The sequence below is a fragment of the Pelodiscus sinensis genome, chromosome 3, assembly GCF_052426305.1.
Source record: "Pelodiscus sinensis isolate ZL-2025 chromosome 3, ASM5242630v1, whole genome shotgun sequence".
Taxonomy (NCBI): Eukaryota; Metazoa; Chordata; order Testudines; family Trionychidae; genus Pelodiscus; species Pelodiscus sinensis.
In genome coordinates this window covers 202,712,479-202,734,481 of record NC_143054.1, presented here as the reverse complement: position 1 = coordinate 202,734,481, position 22,003 = coordinate 202,712,479, and the positions used below count along the sequence as shown (strand labels likewise).

General features: G+C 52.0%; 1 long non-coding RNA gene across 1 annotated transcript; it reads right to left on the bottom strand.

Moving 5' to 3' along the window:
- Positions 1–4,675: 4,675 nt before the first annotated feature.
- On the bottom strand, positions 4,676–19,070 carry LOC142825865 (uncharacterized). Its single transcript, XR_016349331.1, has 9 exons — positions 18,219–19,070; positions 17,063–17,919; positions 15,906–16,762; positions 14,749–15,605; positions 13,201–14,484; positions 10,661–10,798; positions 7,188–7,448; positions 5,889–6,784; positions 4,676–5,352 (listed from the first exon to the last, which is right to left on the bottom strand). It is a non-coding gene; the product is annotated as an uncharacterized LOC142825865 (long non-coding RNA).
- Between the last annotated feature and the right edge of the window lie 2,933 nt (positions 19,071–22,003).

Sequence of the window (22,003 nt, the reverse complement as noted above, 5' to 3'; positions counted from 1 at the left end):
ATCCTTTGCTACCTTCAGAGGGTCCCTTATCCCGCTTCTCTAACACAGGACCTAGGCCCATCCCTGAGGCAGATGGTGTTGTCTGCCCAGCCACTAATGGTGTGGGCAGAGGGGGGTGGGATCAAGCCCACCATTCTGTGCTTCCCAGACAAATCCCTGCCCTATCCCTGAGTTCACTGGAGATCCCACTCTGTCTCCCTGCCTTCAGTGGGTCCCTTCTCCTGCCTTCCTAATGTGGGAGCCAGCTCCATCCCTGGGGGGGTCTATGTTGGCTGTTTGGCCGCTCCCAGGGTGGGTGGGATGGGCCCACGAGCCTGCCCTGCCAGGTGAAAGGGTCTCAGATAGCCTCAAGCAGCAGCTCCCAGAAGTAATTGCTGACCCGAAGCCCTGCCTGAAGTGGTTCTGAGTGGCCTTAAATGCAATTCTGCATCCAATCAGTGTGGAGCTTTAGTTTGAAATCGCTAAGTGCTTTTTGAAATACCCTTAGGGTACGTTTACACTGCAGGCTTATGTCTTCACCGCAAGTTTCGTTCGGAGAAAGCTATTCTGGAAGATATCTTCTGTAAAAGCTGATTTTGGAAATAGCACATCTACATTAGGGGAGCTTATCTCAGACTAATTTTGAGGCGTCCCGGTAGTGTGGACGCTCTATCTCGATTTAGCGCCCCAGGATGCACTGGAAAGGACTAACTTTAGAATGAGGTGCTATTTTGACATAGCAGCAGTGGAGCGTTCACTCGCTCACCCGCTGCTGCAAAAGCTTTTTCAGAAGAGGCGTTTTGCCGACACTGGTAAACCTCATTCCGTGAGGAATAAGCCCTCCATTGTTTCAATTTTCTTTTGAAATAACGCAATTGCTGTGTGGATGCTACTGTTGTTCTGCCAGAATAATGTCCCTTATTCCAGAAAAATGGTACAGTGTAGACACACCCTTAGGGTATGTCTACACTGCAGCACTAATTGGAACTAACTTAATTCAAATTAGTTAATTCGAACTAAGCTAATTCAAATTACTGCATCTAGACCTAAAAACTAATTCGAATTAGCATTTTGCTAATTCGAAATAGCGTATCCACATTGAGTGGACCCTGAACCGAAGTTAAGGCTGGCCAGAACCAGTGCCTGCAGGGCATCAGGTTAGGACTTAGAGTGTGGAGCTGCTAGCCAAGGGTTCTGCTTAAAGGAACCCGACCCCCACCCCGGACAGACAGTTCTCAGGGTTCCCCACTTGCTTGTCTACCTCGATGAGGGACAGCAAAGCAGTCCTGTCTTGGAGGCACATCAAAGCACTTGGCCATCAGCCCGGCTGCACTTGCCGCAGGCTGCCATCCAAGGGGATCAATTGGGAGGCTGTCAGGATCCAGGAGACCCTGCAGGAGAGCTTCCACCCCGAGGAGCCCGCAGAGCCACCCCAGTCCTCCCCATCGGGGGCTCATGCCCCATTCCTCCCTAACCTCCTTCCACTTACCCTTCCTGATTTAAAAAATAAATGACACGTGTGTTGTTAAATAAAGAGAGTTTATATTTTTGAAAACTGAGGGGTGGGGATTAACCTTTGGGGAGACTGGGAAAAGGTGGTGGGAGAGAGGGTGGGAGAGGGGAGGTGGAAACCTGGGAGGAGGGAGCTGGAAGGGGGAAGCCAGGGGAAGAAGGAGGAGGGGAAGTATAAAACTATGGTACACCATATCTTCAATACTGTGTACAGATGTGGTCTCCTCACCTCAAAAAAGACATTTTGGCTTTGGAAAGGGTTCAGAAAAGGGCAACTACAGTGATTAGGGGTTTGGAACAGGTCCCATATGAAGAAAGGCTAAAGAGACTGGGACTTTTCAGCTTAGAAAGAGGAGACTGAGGGGGATATGATAGACGTCTATAAAATCATGAGTGGTATGGAGAGGGTGAATAAAGAAAAGTTCTTCATTAGTTCTCATAATAGAAGGACTAGAGGACACCAAATGAAATGAATGCACAGCAGGCTTAAAACTAATAAGCGAAAGTAGTTCTTCTCACAGCACATAGTCAACCTGTGGAACTCCTTGCCACAGGAGGCTGTGAAGGCTAGAACTATAACAGAGTTTAACGAGAAGTTAGATAAATTCAGGGAGGTTGGGTCCATGGAGTAGGAACCGTGTCCCTGGCCTCTGTTTGTGGAAGGCTGGAGATGGATGGCACGAGACAAATCGTTTGGTCATTGTCTTAGGTCCATCCCCTCCGGGTACCTGGTGCTGTCCTCTGTCGGCAGACAAGCTACTTAGCTAGATGGACCTTTGGTCTGACCCAGTATGGCCGTTTTTATGTTCTAAGCTCAGGGCCGGGAATCTCACTGGACCAACTTGATTTTCATGAAAACCTGCTCATGGGCTCACATGTGACCTTTGGTGGCCAGGCTGGCAGCTATCCTGCCCTAGATGGCCATATTCCTGTGCCTAGTGTGGAGATCGTGGATGTTGGAGGCCTCCCCCGAACCTTGACGAGGTCCACGATCTCCGCACTAGATCAGGCGGGCGCCCGCCTCTTGCAGCCCCAGGCAGGCTCCTGGGAGCCATCAGCCTGGTCCTGGGAAGAGGCAGAGGGCTGGGTGGCAGCCAGTGGCTGGCTCATGCCGTGCCAGGTGCAGGGTCTGCTGGCTGGGTGCTGGCAGGATTGCAACTGGCACAAGCACTGTAGCCAGACCGTGGCCCTTTAAGGGCTCTGGGGCTGGGAGGGGGGCAGAAAAGTTTCCCTGGTTTGGCCCAGAGTGGCCACCAGGGCAACCTGGGAAGGGCTAGCCTCCAACTAGTTCGAATTAAGTAGCTACACAGCCCTTAATTCGAACTACTTAATTCGAACTAGGTAAACCTCACTCTACGAGGAGTAACGCCTAGTTCAAATTAAGCGTTCCGCTAGTTCGATTTAAATTCAAACTAGCGGTTTGTATGTATAGCTGCTATTAAAGTTAATTCCAACTAATAGCTGTTTGTTGGAATTAACTTTGTAGTGGAGACACACCCTTAGAGATTTGTGCCTGTCTATCAGCAAATGGCCGCCGATGGTGCGTCTAAACTACACGCCGTTTTCAACAGAGGCCTTTTCTAAAGTATTTTTTGAAAAAGCCTCTGTTGAAAAAGCTTCTAGATTAATTTTTTTGCTCCGCATCATGCTATCAGCTTTTTCGAAAAAGAGCGTCCAGACTGCCAGATGCTCTTTCAAAAAAAAAAAGGCACCCAGAAGTGCTTCTGGCAGGGCATGGGGGCAGCCTTTATTTCCAGGTGTTGCTGCATGCCCTTTGCAGAGACATGTGCTTAAAGGGATCGCCCGGACAGCCGTTGCTCTGCTCCTGCTTTTGGCTTGCCTACCTCCTGGAGGGAAAGCAAAGCTGCTGCAGTGCTTGCTCTGGTTCCTCGGACACCACAGCAGTTTATTTTCAGGTTCAGGGTTTTTTTCTGCTTTTCACTGTGTTGGGGAGAATTCACAGACATTTGCGTCGGGTGATCAGGCCAGGCACGCAATGCCCGCATCTTCCGGAACTCATATCTGTACCGCAGCCTACAGGCTGGGTCATTCTTTCTGGAGTGAAACTATGCAGTCAGGGATGTTCAGATACCTACATGCATTGTGACTGACACGGCGAACCCCCTTATGACCTGGCTCATGAAGCCATTCACTGGACACCTAGATGCGAGCAGGGACCTCTTTAACTCTCGCCTGAATCGGGCTTGCTTGGAGGTAGAGTGCGCCTTTGGCCGTCTGAAGGGCAGGTTTATATGCCTTCTCGCTCAGCTGGACATGGGGGAACACAACATCCCCGATGTGGTTGCTGCATGCTGTGTGCTGCACAACCTAGTGGAGAGAAAAGAGGCGGCCTTCCTCCCAGCGTGGGGGACACGAGCTGCTGTGGAGGGGAGGCACTTTGAGCAGCCCCGGACAGCTGCCATCTGGCAAGCCCTCCAGCTGGGATTGCGCATTCAGGAAGCCCTGAGGGAGTGATTCTCCCAAGGAGCCCAATGAGTTTCCCCAGGGCCTTCCAAATGTGGGATTGCCCCATGCCTCCAGTGCCTTCCCCCCCCCGTCCAAAGCCCCTCCCAGCCCCACATTCACACTGAGAACAGAGACAGGCTGACACAGACCGGGCCGGGTCTGGTTACAGCTGACGGCGTCCGCTCTGAGTGAATTGCTCAAACTAGGGGCTCCTTACAGTCCCCAGACTGGTGACCTTCCCAAACAGGCCACAAACCAGTCCCAAAAATAAATTGTTTGTTAACAAAGTAAAGTGCTTCCCTTACTGACTCTCACAGGTAGGAAGGGGGATGTCAAGCTGGAAGGGAGGGGGGAGGCTCAGGGCTGAGGGTGCCACCTGGATGACGAGCCACTGCCACCCTCGCTGCGGAGGCCTGCTTGGAGATGGCTGCGCGTGCGGGCTGGGGCTGGGCAGGAGGTGCGGCTGTACCTGAGTCTGGGATGGCAGCGGGTGAAGGAGCGTCGGAGGGTGAGGGGAGGGGTGGGGGAGCTGGTGGGGGGGGGGAGGGCAGGCTGAGCAGGAGGAGCAGGAACAGACACAGGACCGGGGAAGGCTATGGCCTCCCGGATAGCAGTGCAAATAGCAGTGCGCTGTGTTGAGGAAATCTCGCTCCCCTGGGGTACAGAGTCCCCAGAAGGGTCCGAGGCTGGAGGTCAAAGCAGTGAGGCAGGAGAGAAATCCAAAAGGAAAATTTTATTATGCATGCAGGCTGACAGCTACCAGAGTGAGAGCAGCAGCAGCCCTGAGAGAGAGTTTCCGGGATCCTTTATACAGTGTGTTCAGACAGTTTAGTTGTTGATTGTTTTCTTTAACATATCAAAGTCTCAGCAGAAGTACTCTAAGACATTTCTGTTCACACCAGCTGTGCTAGAAGTAAGTTTTACAGTACAAAGGCACATGAGAACCTGAGGGAGGAGTCTACAAGGCAAACTGTGACAAAGATAAGAGTTTACACGACAATTTGTGACAGACTAGGAGTCTCCATGAAGTTAAGATAGGCATTGTAAGGGTCTTGATTAGAGTTAAGATGATTTCTCTCTGTTACAGGGAGAGAGGCCTGGAAAACTTTTAACCCTTACAGTAGTTTTCTGTTAGAGAGTTTTGATTTCCTGCACAGTCCCTCCTTAGACACAATTGGAGTTTTTCTCCCACAGCTGCTGCACAAACTCGTCCAGCAAGCGACTGCACCTCTCTGTCTCTGCCTGCATCCTCTGATTACAGGTCTCCTGCATCCCTTGCAGGGCCGAGATGTGCTGGCGCACCAGGTCCAAATACGTGCGCCAGTGCCGATGGGTTCCCTGCAGCCGTCTGGGAGGTGGGAGAGGTGTGGCCCCCCACCCTCCTGGACAGCTGGGCTGGATGTGGAGGACAAGAGGGAAAAGTCATCAGTCATGCATGCTCACACTTTCCGAGAGACAGCATGCCCTCCTCAGCAGTCAGTGCCTGTCCTCTAGGATCAGCAGATGCTCATGTAGTCTCAGCAAGGAGTGGTATGCCCTGAGCAGCAGCCACAGCCTCCCTGAAGCCCAGACAGTGTGCAGGCCACCATCCTGCCCCCCTCCCCATGGCCAAGCAGCACAGACAAGTGCCAGGCTACAGTTGGGGTTCCCGCAGGTTGCTAAGAAGCCTGAAGCTGTGTGGCAATTCCCAGGGTCCCAAACCCCTGCCTGTACCTGGCATCAGTGTCTGTAGGAGCAGGTGGTTCCTCGCAGCCATGCGGGTGCAGGGGTAAGACATCCCTCCCTGAGGTCAGACGTCCCTCCCTGAGGTCAGCCATGTGTGTGTCCCCCTCCCTCCAGGATGTGATCAGCATGACATGTCACAGTACTGCATCATCCACTTTGCTCCCGCCTCCCCTGCCCTGTGTGTGATGGACCCTCACAGCACTCACCTGATGTTCCCTCCCCGGTGCCCAAAGTTGTCTGGGCAGGAACAATAGAGATGAAAGGTCTGGCAGGAGTGTCCACCAGGGCTTCTACCCGGAGGCCTTTATTTTCGACAAAAAATCTTCCCCGCATCCACACTTCCCTTTTTTTGACAGATCTCTGTCAAAAATAGTGTTATTCCTCGTAAAACGTAAAATGAGATTTACCGCTGTCAACAAAACCGCCGCATTCTGTTGATTTACTGTCGACAGAACGCGGCGGCTGTCTAGACGCAGGTACAGATTTTTCGAACAATCCCTGTAGTCTAGACACACCCCGAGTGTCAGAGTTGCTCCATTACAGAATTGTGCATGCATTGCCAAAAGTGGCCATCGAGTGTCACTGTTGCTCTGTTGCAGCATTTTTACGCTAGGCAGTTAGGAGTTATGAAATAACAGGCTAATGACTCCTGTTTGTGATGAGGAATAACCCTCATGTAGAAATTGTTATTTTGAAATGTCTTCAGTATATATGCTCAGCTGTTCTTATTTAGAAATAACTACTCCCCAGAGTCATTCAAAGTAATTACTCCCCAGTGCTTCCTGAGACTCTAAATCAATGTAGTACGTCAACATTAGGGGAGCCTGACTCAGACTAATTTCAAGGCTTCCCTGTAGTTTGGATGTTCTATTTCAAAGTAGTTAGCTTATTCTGACATAAGTGTGCAGTGTAGACATTGTTCAAAATAATTTTAAAAGATTCAAGGTATAACTGCCTAACTAAGTACTGAAGGAAAACTACAAATTTCCATTTGCTCTTAGTCTGCATTGCGCTAGCTGGCTTCCAGCCCTAGTGATGGGCTCAAGGCTTTAGTCTCTGCCACAAGTCAGCCATTCTTTCATGAATCCAATGCCACTGAGAACTGAAAAGAGAATGAGAGGAGACTTGTAAACTCGACCACCACTAGTGGTCAAAACACAGACATAAACATGTGCATCACCTAACTGCTGGTCACTGGAGACCCCTTCTTTATTCCTCTCCAGCCTATCCAGGTCCTAAAATGCTCATAATTTATAAGAAACTATGACCATCTCCACTTCACCACACCCTCAGTCCACTATACCAACACCCTACCCAGAATACTCTGGTCCTCTGAGCGACGTGATGATTGAGCAAGCAACTGGAGAACAATGTGATGATGTCCAGTGATTACACAGACAGATGCTCTGTAGTTTGTCGTCCCTCCCTCCACATCGCTGTATTTGAAGGGCAGCGACCCACGTGCAGCTACTTACGGAGAGGAAAGGACAATCCCAGACAATTACCAGCCACAGGCAGAGCTCTGCCTTCCCCAGGATCCGTCCCATGGAAATCACAAGCATCTCTCTACTCGCAAGGAGGCACCTCGCTGCACAGACACTGGCTGAAGATAATTTCACAAAACATACACCAGCTCCTACACCGTCACGAGAGAGCTCCTCAGCTCCACTGTCAATAGGAACAACAGGTGACTCAGACTCACTTCAGGCAGATGCCCCTCATCTAGCTGGATCTCCAGAGTGGCTCCGATTGCCTACAGCAGGCCTCTGCAAGAACAGCAAATAACCCATGGAAGAAGTATCACTGCCAAAAATGCTACAGCTGCATGAGACCGTCCAGTACCTGCCTCTCTCTCCAACCCTTTCTACAACATGGCTGTTCCGCTACAAGACACAGACTGAACACCAACGGGTCAGTTGGCTGTAGCTCCCCACTGACATCAGGATTATGCCAAGAGACACACTCATCTTCCATGCGCTTGAGTCCAAGCCAGTAAGAATGCAAACACACCTCACATGCCGCTTCCTCTCTTTTTTCTGTTGTGTTGGCTAACACGGATTCATATGCTCTTGTGTTGCCCAAACGTCCAGTTTTGTGAGACCCCTTTTTAACTCATTCCTACCAGCTTTGGATTAGGGATGTTAAAGACGAGTCTATCCCCATAAGCAAATGCTTATGGGATAGTTGTCTGTTGACTAGTCAGCTAGTCGATTCCCCACACCTTGCTGCCTCTCTGAGATTGAAGTACTCCTTCCCCCCTGCCCCAGCTTTCTAAGTGGCAGCACTGCATGGCTGAGCTGGGGATCAGCTCTGCGGCAGCTGCCCCTTTGAAAAGCCACCTCCACACGTTTAAAGGGGCAGCCATGGACCCCGGGGTCAGCTGAGAACTCCCCAGCTGATCCCCAGCTCTGCATAGCATTTCCCCAGCTGGCCCCAGGTTCCACACGGCATGACCTGGGGCTCCTCATGGCATGCAGCACGGCATGGAGCCTGGGATCAGTGGGGGACTCAGAGTCCCCAGCTGAACCCAAGCCCCACTACTTTGAAATGCACAAGAGTCCCTGCTGGGCTCTTGTACTTTTCAAAGGAGGAATGGGGAAGTGCCTATCAACTTTGATTTAGTCACTATTTATCCCTTTAGTCTCTCCTTTTTCAAGAACATTTGTGAGACGTTTAATAGCAGTGGTCCAAATGCAGATCCCAAAAGCATAACACTCATTCCTACTCTCCCCGTCATAGCCACCAGGCTGCTGGTCAGTCCTCGTGGTTAAGGGGTTATCCTAGCCAGATATTTGGTCAGCCAATAACAATGCAGGTAGGGATTTCAAACTGGAAACAAAGCAATTTTTAACTTTTTCCTCCTCTGTCTGAGGCAGAGTGGGTTCTTCCAGGTAACAGGGAGCTGCGAGGTTGTCTCGCTCTCTCTAAGAAAAGTCTTTTCACAATATGTAAGTAGGGCAAAGTTTAATTAATCTATCAGGTTTTTAATTGTTTTATGGTTTAGGAATTTCAAATTGATGTTAAAAGTGGTTTTTTTTCCTCTTTGAAGCTTTCTAACCCACAGAATTGTCTCTGGCTACATCTAGACTGGCATGATTTTCCAGAAATGGTTTTAACGGAAAAGTTTTCCGTTAAAAGCATTTTCGGAAAAGCGCGTCTAGATTGGCACGGACGCTTTTTCGCAAAAGCGTTTTTTGCGGAAAAGCATCCATGCCAATCTAGACGTGCTTTTCCGCAAAAAAGCCCTGATCGCCATTTTCGCAATAGGGGCTTTTTGCGGAAAACAAAGCTGAGCTGTCTATACTGGCCCTTTTGCGCAAAAGTTTTGCGCAAAAGGACTTTTGCCCAAATGGGAGCAGCATAGTTTTCCGCAAGAACACTGACAATCTTACATGAGATCGTCAGTGCTTTTCCGGAAAAGCAAGCGGCCAGTGTAGACAGCTGGCAAGTTATTCCGGAAAAGCGGCTGATTTTCCGGAATAAGTGGCCAGTATAGACACAGCCTCTGAGTATACAAATTGGTGGCCCTTGCCATCTAGCTACCTTAACTATACTTGCAATGGTAGTATTGTTTTGATAATAAACCTATAGCAGGTTAATTAGAAAAGAAAACAAACTTTTTATTTTGGTGTCCTAGTTTTATCTGTAAGCACTCTGTCTGACTGGCTGGGAGACAGCTAACACAGACTGCAGCTTGTTTTTCTCTTTTCTTTTTCAAGCTCTGAGGGGAAAAAGAGCTTGAGGTACCCCTGAGGTTTTAGGGAGGAGGTTTTCCAAGTGATCTCATCCCTAGTTTTCTTGGACTACTTGGGTGATGGCAGTGGATATTCCCTAAAATTTGGGTTTTAGGATTTTGGGGGGAAGTTTTTGTACCAAAGCCTGGAGAGATCAGGTTTTGGGGTACTTTTGCAGGCTCCTGCTCCTGCATTTGTTGTGCCACAGTGGGTTACCCCCCCCCCCCCATCTTTTACGGGGAGTACCCAGCAATGTTTTTATGAGGATCTAACAATACTTCAACTGCTTGAATGTCCGTCCATTTGTTATAAAGAACGAGAGGGGCGGGGTGATTTAAGCATAATAAAGTCCATGCCCCAAAGGCAAAGCCGCATCAGCTCAAACTCTGTTGCATTTAAGAACTGCCTCTGGAGTTAGGACATGAGCTTTAAGCACACCTCATGTATGAAATCCAGGGTTTCAAACTCAGGAGGGGGGCTACTGCCCTCCTACCCCATTTCTCTACCCAATTCTACACCCATAGGACCAAGGGCACCTACCCCCCTCAAACAATGGTGCCCTTGGCCTTATGGGTGGAGAAAGGGCAGGGTTAGGAGTGCACATTGCCATGGGCTGGGGGTGTTAAAAGGAAGAGAAAGGAGGGGTTGAGGGATCCACTGGATGGACGGGTGGACTGGAAGGATCAAGAGCGTGTTGGGCTGGGGGCCGTTAGGGAGGAAGAGGAGGGCGGGTGAGGGGGTCCTTATGTGTTGAAAGATGAATGGGGAGAAGGTAGGGTGAGGGTTGAGGTGAGCTGGGAGGTGGCTGTGACGGACCGGGCCAGGTCTTGGCACAGCTGAGGGTGTCCGCTCAGGGCGAATTGCTCAAAACTCGGGGCTCCTTACAGCCCCAGACTGGAAGCCTTTCCCAAATAGGCCATAAACCGGTCACACTGAGTGCTTTAGCTGCCAATCTGGCCAGCCAGAAGCCTCACGAGCAAAACCCCTCAGACACCCCAGCTCTCCCTGTACCACAATTAGCCCCGGGCCTGCACACAGGTGAGGGGGTTGTAGAACCCAATCTCACCTTCCCCGAACGGGTCTTTCTGGTCCCAAAGAACCAGCCACAAATCCCCGGTCACTTTACACTCTGGATCTTACCCACAAGATCACGCTGGGCCAATCCTTTAGAATCTGAAATCTAAAGGTTTATTAATAGAAGAAAGAAAAGCATGAGAGTAAGGTTGTTAAGGCAAATACATTACATGCACCAGTCACCGAGTTCTCGATGCAGGCTCTCAGCAGAGATGTTATAACTGCTATCTTAAAGGTCTCTGGTGTTCATCCTATGTCAGGATGGGTCAGCAATCCTCCTCGGCTCTCTGTTCCTTGCAAGGCTGCATCTAGGATCAGTAGCAGAATTGAAGACAAGATGGAGTCCGCCTCATGGCACTTGTATATCTCCCCGGTACCTTCCAAGTGGAGCAGGTCACATGGTCGAATGACTTAGCTCTGGCTGTGTCCAGACTCCATGCCTCCGTCGACGGAGGCATGTAGATTAGCCAGCTCGGAAGAGGGAAATGAAGCCGCGATTAAAATAATCGCGGCTTCATTTAAATTTAAATGGCTGCCTGGATCTGCCGATCAGCTGTTTGTCGGCAGATCGGGAGAGCCTGGACGCGATGCCCCGACAAAGAAGCCTTTCTTCATCGACACAGGTAAGCCTCGTGAAACCAGGTTTACCTGTGTCGATGAAGAAAGGCTTCTTTGTCGGGGCATCGCGTCCAGACTCTCCCGATCTGCCGACAAACAGCTGATCGGCAGATCGGGGCAGCCATGTAAATCTAAATGACGCCGCGATTATTTTAATCGCGGCTTCATTTCCCTTTTCCGAGCTGGCTAATCTACATGCCTCCGTCGACGGAGGCATGGAGTCTGGACACAGCCTCTGTTTCATATGTCAGCAGCCATTTTGCCCTGGCTGGGTTGCATGTTCCCAGACACAGTCCTCAGGTGTGTATTGGGCACCTTGAGAGCCATTATCCCTGGACCAGTGCTAATTAGCATACTCATTCAACGGACAATCCTCCTTTACAACAGGCAGTGCAGGCCAATATCAGCACAGACTCCATATTCATAACTCCACACACAGATATCATACAAGTACATGAGTAGCATATACAGAATCAGTAGAACATGACTTTCATTTGACATCTCGCATGGCCCCCTTTGTATAGACTTTGGGGCAAACACCTCCCCCCAATTGGTGCAGCAGTGATCTGGCTGCTCCCCTTAAAATCCACTAACGTGACACCCAGACAAAAGACCACAGCCTCTGCTTTCCTCTTCCTTTGAGGCCACTCCCTACCACCCACTGCTCGGACTTAAGGACAAAAGCAATTGTGTAACTGTTTAACTTCAAAAATATCTCACCAAATGTAGTGATTGGGCAACAAAATAGCAAATGAAAATTGATGTGGATAAGTATAAAGTAACGCACATTGGAAAAAATAACCCCAACTATACATACCATATGATGAGGGCTAATTTAGCTACAACTAATCAGGAAAGATATCTTGGAGTTATCGTGGATAGTTCTCTGAAAATGCAGTATGCAGTCAAAAAAGCAAATAGGATGCTAGTAATTATTAAAAAAGGGATAGAAAATAAGATGAAGACTATCTTAATGCCCCTATATAAAACTTCTGTACAAAGTGTTCAAGATGTGGGCGTACTATATGTGGTCTCCTCACCTCAAAAAAGATACTGTACTTTGGCATTAGAAAAGGTTCAGAAAAGGGCAACTAAAATGAAGTATAAAACTATGGTACGCCATATCTTCAGTACTGTGTACAGATGTGGTCTCCTCACCTCAAAAAAGATATTTTGGCTTTGGAAAGGGTTCAGAAAAGGGCAACTACAATGATTAGGGGTTTGGAACAGGTCGCATATGAAGAGAGGCTAAAGAGACTAGGACTTTTCAGCTTAGAAAAGAGGAGACTGAGGGGGATATGACAGAGGTCTATAAAATCATGAGTGGTGTGGAGAAGGTGAATATAGAAAAGTTCGTTACTTGTTCCCATAATATAAGAACTAGAGGACCCCAAATGAAATGAATGGGTAGCAGGCTTAAAACTAATAAGCGAAAGTAGTTCTTCTCACAGCACATAGTCAACCTGTAGAATTCCTTGCCAGAGGATGCTGTGAAGGCTAGGACTATAACAGAGTTTTTTAAAAAAAAAAACTAGATAAATTCATGGAGGTTACGTCCATAAAAGGCTATTAGCCTGGGGGAAGGAAGAAATGGTGCCCCTGGCCTCTCTTTGTCAAAGGCTGGAGATGGATAGCAGGAGACAAATTGCTTGATCATTGTCTTCGGTCCACCCCCTCTGGGGCATCTGGCACTGGCCACTGTTGGCAGACAGGCTACTGGGCTAGATGGCCTTTTGGTCTGACCCAGTATAGCCATTCTTATGTTCTTATCAGTATCAGAAGTGCACCGATGGATACGGAGCACGTAGCTCCGCGGGATCTGGTGCTTCAGGGGCGATGACTTAAAAGCCAGCTCCCCACGTGCACAGGCTCTCACCTCCCCCCAGCCCTTGCTGACTCTGTATTAGAGACAGCAAGGGGGAGGGAAGCGTGTGTAGTTGTCAGGATTAACCGATAAGCCCAGGCTTATCAGTTAATCGTATACACGACTATACGCTAACGTCCCATTCACCGACTGTCACTGTTAGCATTTCTGTAACGGACTAAGTGCACTGCCGGGAGCAGGTACGCCTTGAGAGGCCTCCAAGCTTACCCAGTACATGGAGAGACCTTTTCTCAAAGGCCCAGCTTCTGATGGGTTTGGTCCTCCTTCTGGGATGCCACCGGATGTGCTGGGATTTCACTGAGACTACTTGCTCCACTAGCCTTGCCTGCCTCTCCCTGTTTTGCTGACTTAGGCTCTCTGGCCTCTGGGAGCCCGCGCAGGTTGGGACGCACCAAGTGTAGAAAAACAGAGTCTGCAAACAGCTCTCTACGGTAAGGCTTAGCTAGAAAATCGTCCAGCACTCAATTGCAGTTCCCCTCCGGAAAGTACACCCAAAATAATATTATCTGACGAGGGAGAGAAATCACTACAATGTAAGCTCATACGTTTGCCCATCCCCTCAATGAGGAGTAACATACGCACAACTTCTCCCGCTCCCCTCCTGCTGTTAGAAATTACACAAACTACATTTGTTTTATTAAAATCTAGCTTTTACAGTTGAGAGATTGCTGTTGTTTATCAAAACAAAATAAAGCATGCATACCGTGTATGGGTGTAGGCATGGATGGAGGAAGGGCAGCGTTAGGAGTGCAGGTTGCCATGGAATGTGGGTGTAGAAAGGAAGAGAAGGGAGGTGGGACCCAATGGATGGGAGCATGGATTGGAAGGGTCTGGAGTGTGGGATGGCATGGGATGGGGGCTTGTTGAGGAGGAAGAGGAGAGTGGTTGAGGGAGTCCTTACCTGCGGAAGGAGGGCTGGGGGGAAGGTAGTGATGGGGGTCACATGGCAGGTGGGATGGGATTGTGGGGGGAGGGACTGTGGGTTGGGAAGGGAAGAAACAGGGCTGAAGGGTCCTATAGATGGGGGAAAGGTAGGGATAGGGATAGAGTGTGGGATGGGGAGTGTTCTAGGGAGGAAAAAGAGGGGCTGATGGAAACATGAATGGAGGGATGCTCTGAGGGTGCAGGTTGCTCTGAGTGTGTGGAGAGAAGAAGGGAAACTGACGGACACCAGGAATACGGGGTATGGGATAGGGAAGAGCACTGGTGGGGGTGCACGTTGTGTGAGGGGGAAGTTGAAATGTACTGACGGAGTGGAACCTCCGTTCGGACTCGCTGTCTAAGCGAACATGACATCCCGTCCTAGACCCGAGTGGGCCATAAGCCGAGAGATTTCCAGACCCGACACTTATCTCCCTGTCAGCGATGGCTGCTCCGCTCCCAGCCGGACGGTTCTCGCCTCGCTTCGACCAAGCTCCCGAGCTCGCTGTTCTCGTTTCCGTTCCATCCCCAGACGGGAGGACACCAGAAGGGTGGACTTCTTATCGCTCGCTACCGAACAGAGCAGAGGGGAAAAAACAAACAAGCAACTTAACTTTTCAGTCCGCAAGGACGCAGCATCGCTTCTCCTCCCACCATCGGCCACCCCCTCCCGCTGCCACTCCAGGAACGTGGAGAGAACGGAGGCCTTGAATCTCTATCCACGCTCTGCTGAACCGCCTACCCCCCCTTCACCAGGCTCCGTGCCCCAGCAGGAAGCTCTCTGCCTCAGAAGAAACATACTGCCAGGACGCTTGAAGATTTCAAAGCACGCACCTCTTACTCACACAGAGCCATGGGAAGGCCGAACGCTGAGGACCCTTCCCGTGTTCCGAGAATCACGTCCAGGCAGCTCAAGTCCATCTCGGACGATTTCTTCTCCGCCCACGGCCACGCACTGATTCCTCTGCAAGGGTGGCCGAAAAAGCCCAGCGTTAGCTCTCACTCACTAAGGTCTGTGGCTGTGGGAATTCTATCCTTTAGCCCTTTCTCCCCCTCTCGCCTATGTATCGGGTCCTCTACAAGAACACTGAGTCAGTCAGCCATGACGCATCACCGCTCTCCCTTGCGCGACTGGCGTACCTGCAGAATTCCCGTTGGCTCCTGAGCCCTTAACCCTTGGAGATGCTCACCTGGAATGCCTGCAAGTGTGCTGTACAAGGACACGGCAGAAGCAGAGCAAGGACAAAGACACAGACAGAAACAGACAGACAGAACGTATTGGCCAATAGGAGAGAGCCACAAGAGAGAAACACATAAGAGGCAGTCAGAAACCTTACCACCTTGCGTCTTCCTCCTCGAGCCAAGCGTCTGCTGAGAAGGACACCGTGTTCCAGAGAAACCAGCACCCCTGACAAACGGGAGCCCTGTTTCTCCCACTACCAAGGAAGCACCTCGGGAACCTCCGCTCGGACTCGCTGTCTAAGCAAACGTGACTTCCCTTCCTAGACCCGAGTGGGCCGTAAGCCAAGAGATTTCCAGACCCGACACTTATCTCCCGGTAAGCGATGGCTGCTCCGCTCCCAGCCGGACGGTTCTCGCCTCGCTTCGACCAAGCTCCCGAGCTCGCTGTTCTCGTTTCCGTTCCATCCCCAGACGGGAGGACACCGGGAGGGTTGACTTCTTATCGCTCGCTACCGAACACAGCAGAGGGGAAAAAACAAACAAACAACTTAGCGTTTCAGTCCGCAAGGACGCGGCATCGCTTCTCCTCCCACCATCGCACCGCAGTCTCCCACCATCGGCCACCACCTCCCGCTGCCACTACAGGAACGGGGAGTGAAAGGAGGCTTTGAATCTCTATCCACGCTCTCTTGAACCGCCTACCGCCCCTTCACCAATCCCCAAGCCACCAGGCTCCGTGCCCCAGCAGAAAGCTCTCTGCCTCAGAAGAAACATACTGCCAGGACGCTTGAAGATTTCAAAGCACGCACCTCTTACTCACACAGAGCCATGGGAAGGCCGATCGCTGATGATCCTTCCCGTGTTCCGAGAATCACGTCCAGGCAGCTCAAGTCCATCTCGGACGATTTCTTCTCCGCCCACAGCCACGCACTGATTCCTCTGCAAGGGTGGCCGAAAAAGCCCAGCGTGAGCTCTCACTCACTAAGGTCTGTGGCTGTGGGAATACTATCCTTTAGCCCTTTCCCCGCGTCTCGCCTATGTATCGGGCCCTCTACAAGAACACTGAGTCAGTCAGCCATGACGCACCACCGCTCTCCCTTGCGCGACTGGCGTACCTGCAGAATTCCCGTTGGCTCCTGAGCCCTTAACCCTTGGAGATGCTCACCTGGAATGCCTGCAAGTGTGCTGTACAAGGACACGGCAGAAGCAGAGCAAGGACAAAGACACAGACAGAAACAGACAGACAGAACGTATTGGCCAATACGAGAGAGCCACAAGAGAGAAACACATAAGAGGCAGTCAGAAACCTTACCACCTTGCGTCTTCCTCCTCGAGCCAAGCGTCTGCTGAGAAGGACACCGTGTTCCAGAGAAACCAGCACCCCTGACAAACGGGAGCCCTGTTTCTCCCACTACCAAGGAAGCACCTCGGGAACCTCCGCTCGGACTCGCTGTCTAAGCAAACGTGACTTCCCTTCCTAGACCCGAGTGGGCCGTAAGCCAAGAGATTTCCAGACCCGACACTTATCTCCCGGTAAGCGATGGCTGCTCCGCTCCCAGCCGGACGGTTCTCGCCTCGCTTCGACCAAGCTCCCGAGCTCGCTGTTCTCGTTTCCGTTCCATCCCCAGACGGGAGGACACCGGGAGGGTTGACTTCTTATCGCTCGCTACCGAACACAGCAGAGGGGAAAAAACAAACAAACAACTTAGCGTTTCAGTCCGCAAGGACGCGGCATCGCTTCTCCTCCCACCATCGCACCGCAGTCTCCCACCATCGGCCACCCCCTCCCGCTGCCACTACAGGAACGGGGAGTGAAAGGAGGCTTTGAATCTCTATCCACGCTCTCTTGAACCGCCTACCGCCCCTTCACCAATCCCCAAGCCACCAGGCTCCGTGCCCCAGCAGAAAGCTCTCTGCCTCAGAAGAAACATACTGCCAGGACGCTTGAAGATTTCAAAGCACGCACCTCTTACTCACACAGAGCCATGGGAAGGCCGAACGCTGAGGACCCTTCCCGTGTTCCGAGAATCACGTCCAGGCAGCTCAAGTCCATCTCGGACGATTTCTTCTCTGCCCACGGCCACGCACTGATTCCTCTGCAAGGGTGGCCGAAAAAGCCCAGCGTTAGCTCTCACTCACTAAGGTCTGTGGCTGTGGGAATTCTATCCTTTAGCCCTTTCTCCCCCTCTCGCCTATGTATCGGGTCCTCTACAAGAACACTGAGTCAGTCAGCCATGACGCATCACCGCTCTCCCTTGCGCGACTGGCGTACCTGCAGAATTCCCGTTGGCTCCTGAGCCCTTAACCCTTGGAGATGCTCACCTGGAATGCCTGCAAGTGTGCTGTACAAGGACACGGCAGAAGCAGAGCAAGGACAAAGACACAGACAGAAACAGACAGACAGAACGTATTGGCCAATAGGAGAGAGCCACAAGAGAGAAACACATAAGAGGCAGTCAGAAACCTTACCACCTTGCGTCTTCCTCCTCGAGCCAAGCGTCTGCTGAGAAGGACACCGTGTTCCAGAGAAACCAGCACCCCTGACAAACGGGAGCCCTGTTTCTCCCACTACCAAGGAAGCACCTCGGGAACCTCCGCTCGGACTCGCTGTCTAAGCAAACGTGACTTCCCTTCCTAGACCCGAGTGGGCCGTAAGCCAAGAGATTTCCAGACCCGACACTTATCTCCCGGTAAGCGATGGCTGCTCCGCTCCCAGCCGGACGGTTCTCGCCTCGCTTCGACCAAGCTCCCGAGCTCGCTGTTCTCGTTTCCGTTCCATCCCCAGATGGGAGGACACCGGGAGGGTTGACTTCTTATCGCTCGCTACCGAACACAGCAGAGGGGAAAAAACAAACAAACAACTTAGCGTTTCAGTCCGCAAGGACGCGGCATCGCTTCTCCTCCCACCATCGCACCGCAGCCTCCCACCGTCGGCCACCCCCTTCCGCTGCCACTACAGGAACGGGGAGTGAAAGGAGGCTTTGAATCTCTATCCACGCTCTCTTGAACCGCCTACTGCCCCTTCACCAATCCCCAAGCACCAGGCTCCGTGCCCCAGCAGAAAGCTCTCTGCCTCAGAAGAAACATACTGCCAGGACGCTTGAAGATTTCAAAGCACGCACCTCTTACTCACACAGAGCCATGGGAAGGCCGAACGCTGAGCACCCTTCCCGTGTTCCGAGAATCACGTCCAGGCAGCTCAAGTCCTTCTCGGACGATTTCTTCTCCGCCCACGGCCACGCACTGATTCCTCTGCAAGGGTGGCCGAAAAAGCCCAGCGTTAGCTCTCACTCACTAAGGTCTGTGGCTGTGGGAATTCTATCCTTTAGCCCTTTCTCCCCCTCTCGCCTATGTATCGGGTCCTCTACAAGAACACTGAGTCAGTCAGCCATGACGCACCACCGCTCTCCCTTGCGCGACTGGCGTACCTGCAGAATTCCCGTTGGCTCCTGAGCCCTTAACCCTTGGAGATGCTCACCTGGAATGCCTGCAAGTGTGCTGTACAAGGACACGGCAGAAGCAGAGCAAGGACAAAGACACAGACAGAAACAGACAGACAGAACGTATTGGCCAATACGAGAGAGCAACAAGAGAGAAACACATAAGAGGCAGTCAGAAACCTTACCACCTTGCGTCTTCCTCCTCGAGCCAAGCGTCTGCTGAGAAGGACACCGTGTTCCAGAGAAACCAGCACCCCTGACAAACGGGAGCCCTGTTTCTCCCACTACCAAGGAAGCACCTCGGGAACCTCCGCTGGGACTCGCTGTCTAAGCAAACGTGACTTCCCTTCCTAGACCCGAGTGGGCCGTAAGCCAAGAGATTTCCAGACCCGACACTTATCTCCCGGTAAGCGATGGCTGCTCCGCTCCCAGCCGGACGGTTCTCGCCTCGCTTCGACCAAGCTCCCGAGCTCGCTGTTCTCGTTTCCGTTCCATCCCCAGACGGGAGGACACCGGGAGGGTTGACTTCTTATCGCTCGCTACCGAACACAGCAGAGGGGAAAAAACAAACAAACAACTTAGCGTTTCAGTCCGCAAGGACGCGGCATCGCTTCTCCTCCCACCATCGCACCGCAGCCTCCCACCGTCGGCCACCACCTCCCGTTGCCACTACAGGAACGGGGAGTGAAAGGAGGCTTTGAATCTCTATCCACGCTCTCTTGAACCGCCTACCGCCCCTTCACCAATCCCCAAGCCACCAGGCTCCGTGCCCCAGCAGAAAGCTCTCTGCCTCAGAAGAAACATACTGCCAGGACGCTTGAAGATTTCAAAGCACGCACCTCTTACTCACACAGAGCCATGGGAAGGCCGAACGCTGAGAACCCTTCCCCTGTTCCGAGAATCACGTCCAGGCAGCTCAAGTCCATCTCGGACGATTTCTTCTCCGCCCACGGCCACGCACTGATTCCTCTGCAAGGGTGGCCGAAAAAGCCCAGCGTTAGCTCTCACTCACTAAGGTCTGTGGCTGTAGGAATTCTATCCTTTAGCCCTTTCTCCCCCTCTCGCCTATGTATCGGGTCCTCTACAAGAACACTGAGTCAGTCAGCCATGACGCACCACCGCTCTCCCTTGCGCGACTGGCGTACCTGCAGAATTCCCGTTGGCTCCTGAGCCCTTAACCCTTGGAGATGCTCACGTGGAATGCCTGCAACTGTGCTGTACAAGGACACGGCAGAAGCAGAGCAAGGACAAAGACACAGACAGAAAGAGACAGACAGAACGTATTGGCCAATACGAGAGAGCAACAAGAGAGAAACAGATAAGAGGCAGTCAGAAACCTTACCACCTTGCGTCTTCCTCCTCGAGCCAAGCGTCTGCTGAGAAGGACACCGTGTTCCAGAGAAACCAGCACCCCTGACAAACGGAAGTCCTGTTTCTCCCACTACCAAGGAAGCACCTCGGGAACCTCCGCTGGGACTCGCTGTCTAAGCAAACGTGACTTCCCTTCCTAGACCCGAGTGGGCCGTAAGCCAAGAGATTTCCAGACCCGACACTTATCTCCCGGTAAGCGATGGCTGCTCCGCTCCCAGCCGGACGGTTCTCGCCTCGCTTCGACCAAGCTCCCGAGCTCGCTGTTCTCGTTTCCGTTCCATCCCCAGACGGGAGGACACCGGGAGGGTTGACTTCTTATCGCTCGCTACCGAACACAGCAGAGGGGAAAAAACAAACAAACAACTTAGCGTTTCAGTCCGCAAGGACGCGGCATCGCTTCTCCTCCCACCATCGCACCGCACCCTCCCACCGTCGGCCACCACCTCCCGTTGCCACTACAGGAACGGGAAGTGAAAGGAGGCTTTGAATCTCTATCCACGCTCTCTTGAACCGCCTACCGCCCCTTCACCAATCCCTAAGCCACCAGGCTCCGTGCCCCAGCAGAAAGCTCTCTGCCTCAGAAGAAACATACTGCCAGGACGCTTGAAGATTTCAAAGCACGCACCTCTTACTCACACAGAGCCATGGGAAGGCCGAACGCTGAGGACCCTTCCCCTGTTCCGAGAATCACGTCCAGGCAGCTCAAGTCCATCTCGGACGATTTCTTCTCCGCCCACGGCCACGCACTGATTCCTCTGCAAGGGTGGCCGAAAAAGCCCAGCGTTAGCTCTCACTCACTAAGGTCTGTGGCTGTGGGAATTCTATCCTTTAGCCCTTTCTCCCCCTCTCGCCTATGTATCGGGTCCTCTACAAGAACACTGAGTCAGTCAGCCATGACGCACCACCGCTCTCCCTTGCGCGACTGGCGTACCTGCAGAATTCCCGTTGGCTCCTGAGCCCTTAACCCTTGGAGATGCTCACCTGGAATGCCTGCAAGTGTGCTGTACAAGGACACGGCAGAAGCAGAGCAAGGACAAAGACACAGACAGAAAGAGACAGACAGAACGTATTGGCCAATACGAGAGAGCAACAAGAGAGAAACAGATAAGAGGCAGTCAGAAACCTTACCACCTTGCGTCTTCCTCCTCGAGCCAAGCGTCTGCTGAGAAGGACACAGTGTTCCAGAGAAACCAGCACCCCTGACAAACGGGAGCCCTGTTTCTCCCACTACCAAGGAAGCACCTCGGGAACCTCCGCTCGGACTCGCTGTCTAAGCAAACGTGACTTCCCTTCCTAGACCCGAGTGGGCCGTAAGCCAAGAGATTTCCAGACCCGACACTTATCTCCCGGTACGCGATGGCTGCTCCTCTCCCAGCCGGACGGTTCTCGCCTCGCTTCGACCAAGCTCCCGAGCTCCCTGTTCTCGTTTCCGTTCCATCCCCAGACGGGAGGACACCGGGAGGGTTGACTTCTTATCGCTCGCTACCGAACACAGCAGAGGGGAAAAAACAAACAAACAAACAAACAAGTTAGCGTTTCAGTCCGCAAGGACGCGGCATCGCTTCTCCTCCCACCATCGTACCGCAGTCTCCCACCATCGGCCACCACCTCCCGTTGCCACTACAGGAACGGGGAGTGAAAGGAGGCTTTGAATCTCTATCCACGCTCTCTTGAACCGCCTACTGCCCCTTCACCAATCCCTAAGCCACCAGGCTCCGTGCCCCAGCAGAAAGCTCTCTGCCTCAGAAGAAACATACTGCCAGGACGCTTGAAGATTTCAAAGCACGCACCTCTTACTCACACAGAGCCATGGGAAGGCCGAACGCTGAGGACCCTTCCCCTGTTCCGAGAATCACGTCCAGGCAGCTCAAGTCCATCTCGGACGATTTCTTCTCCGCCCACGGCCACGCACTGATTCCTCTGCAAGGGTGGCCGAAAAAGCCCAGCGTTAGCTCTCACTCACTAAGGTCTGTGGCTGTGGGAATTCTATCCTTTAGCCCTTTCCCACCGTCTCGCCTATGTATCGGGCCCTCTACAAGAACACTGAGTCAGTCAGCCATGACGCATCACCGCTCTCCCTTGCGCGACTGGCGTAC